Source organism: Pinus tabuliformis, chromosome 4_1 (genome assembly GCF_031772625.1).
Source record: "Pinus tabuliformis cultivar Carrire ecotype Pingquan chromosome 4_1, CPIR1, whole genome shotgun sequence".
NCBI classification, from domain to species: domain Eukaryota; kingdom Viridiplantae; phylum Streptophyta; class Pinopsida; order Pinales; family Pinaceae; genus Pinus; species Pinus tabuliformis.
In genome coordinates this window covers 613975234-613978864 of record NC_142303.1, presented here as the reverse complement: position 1 = coordinate 613978864, position 3631 = coordinate 613975234, and the positions used below count along the sequence as shown (strand labels likewise).

The 3631-nt window shown below is 36.8% G+C and overlaps 1 pseudogene; it reads right to left on the bottom strand.

Annotated features, from left to right (window-relative positions):
- Positions 1–1763: 1763 nt before the first annotated feature.
- On the bottom strand, positions 1764–3106 carry LOC149177503 (lycopene epsilon cyclase, chloroplastic pseudogene; annotated as a pseudogene).
- Positions 3107–3631: the final 525 nt, after the last annotated feature.

Genomic DNA, 3631 nt, shown 5'->3' with positions numbered 1-3631 from the left:
ACAAGTACATTGGAGATTTGTTGAACAGGTTTGGCATGGGTGAGTGCAATCCTCTGACTACTCCAATGGAACAAAACTTAAAGCTCACATCCATTGAAGGAAAATAATTTGAGCATGCAACAAAGTATAGATAGCTTGTAGGAAGTCTCAACTAGCTGACTACTACCATACCAAACATTTCGTTTGTTGTTGGAATCCTCTCCAAGTATATGCAAAAGATTTGTGAGGGACATTGGTATGCTGCAAAAAGAGTTCTAAAGTACTTGAAGGGAACTCAAGACTTTGGACTCAATTATACACAGGTGGGAAACCTCAGCTTGATTGGATACCCTAATTCAGACTTCAATGGAGACAAAGAAACTGGGGTATCTACTTTAGTTTATGCTATGAGTCTTGGATCAAGATTTGCCTCTTGGAGATCACGCAAAAAGTCAGTTCCAAAAGATTCCACAACAGAGGCAGAATATGTGGCAATAGCTGAGGCATCAAAAGAAATTGTGTGGCTCAGTAAAATTCTGGAATATTTGTAGGTAAAATAAGTACATTCAATTCCACTCCTGATTGACAACACCTCTACAATAAAGTTGGCCAAGAACCCAAAGTTCCATGATCGAACGAAGCACATCAATATAAAATACCATCTTATTCGACATCATGTTGAGGCCAAGACAATCCATCTATGCCATTGTTCCACTAATGAGCAGATTGCAGACATCTTCACCAAAGTGTTTGGAAGAGAAAAGCTTGAAAGGTTCAAAATGATGCTTGGACTCACCAACATCCCTTCATATTAAGGGGGGGAATGTTGACACCTAATCATTGGGATTGGGTTAACACTTGTAAATAATGTAAATAGTAGATAATGGAAAATAAAGAGAAATCGGGAGGTGAAGCCCAAGAGTCACTCCATCATGTATATAACCATGATTAATCTTAATGAATAAATGCAATTCATTTGAGGAGTTACCTCCTGCCCTGACACAATTCTTTATAGAGTTTACACTCTGTCCTCACCCACCAAATGAAGCTACTCCAGGAGTAAAAAATGATTCCTTAGCAATATAAAATTGTGTTGGTATTGCAAAACACTGGATAAATGGACAATTTATCTTATTCATCCTCCAAACATGTTGCTGAATGCTAGCCACTAGGATCATTTCACATAGCTTGATTTAGTTACTTGACATTCTAATGAGGTTGCATCTCTAGTTCTTATCACCGTTTGTAAGACATGATAGCAACGTGATGATTGCAAATGCACTTGGAGACTTTGTTTGGTTTGCATTCCATAACTTACTGCTTATTGTAACAGGGGCTAGAGGGTCATGGATTCATATATCTCACCTCCATATCAGAATTAGAGTGAGAATTTCAACACTAATGTAACTAAGAAAATAAATCACCTAGCATGACTGGTGTTGAGGTTTTGTGGAGGTAGCAGGTCGCATGTAGAAAGGAGGTCACGAGGTGGAGATTTGAGTGGCTCACATAAATCACTAATTCATACAACTATGATTTTGTGACTAGCGACTCAGGGTTTGAGGAATGGTTAGGTTGCTAGGTTGCAAAATAGGGTAGGTCACATGAATCATTGATTGTCTTAGGGGCGATTATGTGTCTTTAAGAATTGAAGGATCACCATGATATCCTAGACGCATTTTCTTGTTGCGACCTAAAAACAAGTCACATTTCCTTGTTGCAACTTGGAAATGGTTGCATTTCCTTATTGCGACTTGGAACCAGTCACATTTCCAATTCCCCAATTAGGTCACATATGTTTGCATCAATTTTGCTCCACTTAGATCTGACATCAAATGTTTTATTAAATAATAACACATGTAATTTAGAGTCATGATAAACATGACCAATGCAAACCAAATAAGAGAAATAGAAGAAATCCTTGCCCAAAGGAATATTCTCCACATCCACTCAGGAAACTGGAAAAATGTATCAAAGAACATTTTTGTCCCATCGATATTCAACAACAAAATAATTTCAAGCCAAAAAAATAAATAGTATCCATTGTCACTTTCGTTCGTGAGGCCAAAGGGTTTCCCATGTTCTTGATGCTACATATTTTGTGCTTAGTTGATATGGAATTATCGCTCCATCACCATCTTCATCCTTTAGAAAACTTGCAATAGTTGTTGTGTATAATGGATCCTCTAACAAAGAGAGGAAAACATAATAGCCAGTGATTGGGTGAAACATGCTTGCTACAGCACCAAAGCAAAAATGATTCTATCTTGTGTTTTTGCAATGAATGACCAAAAGGAATTTAATACCATTCCTCATATAAATGTGAAATTTGTACTCCCAACGTTTTTAGGTGTGCATGTAGTCTCTTCTTCAATGGTTCAAATGGAATAGCAGGGCATGAAGCTAGACACATTTCCTCAAAAAGAAAAAATATGCATGTTGGTGATAATGGCATGGCAAAAAGAGATGTTGGTAACTACAAATCATATTATGTGTTATTTTGGTTCATGTAATCTCAATAATCGATGAAAATATTATTTTAGTGTCATGAGAATTTTCAACTTCGACCTCCATGTCGTATGCATTATGCACACCCACTGGTGGACCATCTAGCTCATATTGCAAAAAATTCCAGATGCTACCCCTGATGCAACATTAACAAGCCTGTAGGTAACTGCCACTCCAATTTCACAAAAGAGAACACTATGACCATTGTTTTCTTCAGTAATCTTCCCAACTTTGGAATTGAAAATTATAACTCCAGCTTCAACACCTGAAAATAGCCAAATATTTTAATAGTTCTTTCATGAAGGGGATTTCGACTCACACAACCATAGGACCGTCCAATTAAAAGGCTTGTTCCTTTTAACTACATAGTTGTGTCTTACCAAACATCCCCTATAAAATTTTCATAATCGAGAGCTTCAAATTCATCCTCCCACACACCATAGTTATTAGTAAATGACATGTTAGACCCAACGGGACCCACAGTTAGGCTTCACTTAGCTGGTTTTGTTGTTAGTGACAATCCTGTTAGACCACATCTAATGACTACCAAGTCCAACAGTTCATTTCCAAGTCTAAGTGGTTGCAACTTCCACCAACAACCTCCTTGATAATGTGACATTGCATGACATCATCAGATATGACTCCAAAGTGATACCGTGACCGAATGAAATGCCACATAGCACCTATAACTTTGCATTAAATAAAATCAATCATTGCAAAGAAATCTTATGATAAATGATATAAAATGTATCAATTGGCCCCATTGTTAAAAATAAGCTCAAGTATGAATCCAAGAGTACAAGGTCTTCCAAATGTAACATTAAGAAACATGGGTAAGCTAGTTCTAGCAACAATATTAATAGTTGCTTCTAATAATAATAAATCTTATGCTCCAATTGCAGAATTACAAACCCTGCACATACAAAAAGGTGTGCATCATTGTAATTTTGACAACTTCTTAGTTCCTAATTCATTCAACCTAGATGAAAATGTATGGAGAAGAAGTCCTAGAACCCTTTTGAATGAGCGCAAATATTTTAAACCTTCATTGATAGGAATGGATTAGGGTAGGTATGTAATGTTATTCCTCACCTGACGATGCCATAGTGTAATGCATGCATCATAGATTTTTAATGAAAATGCA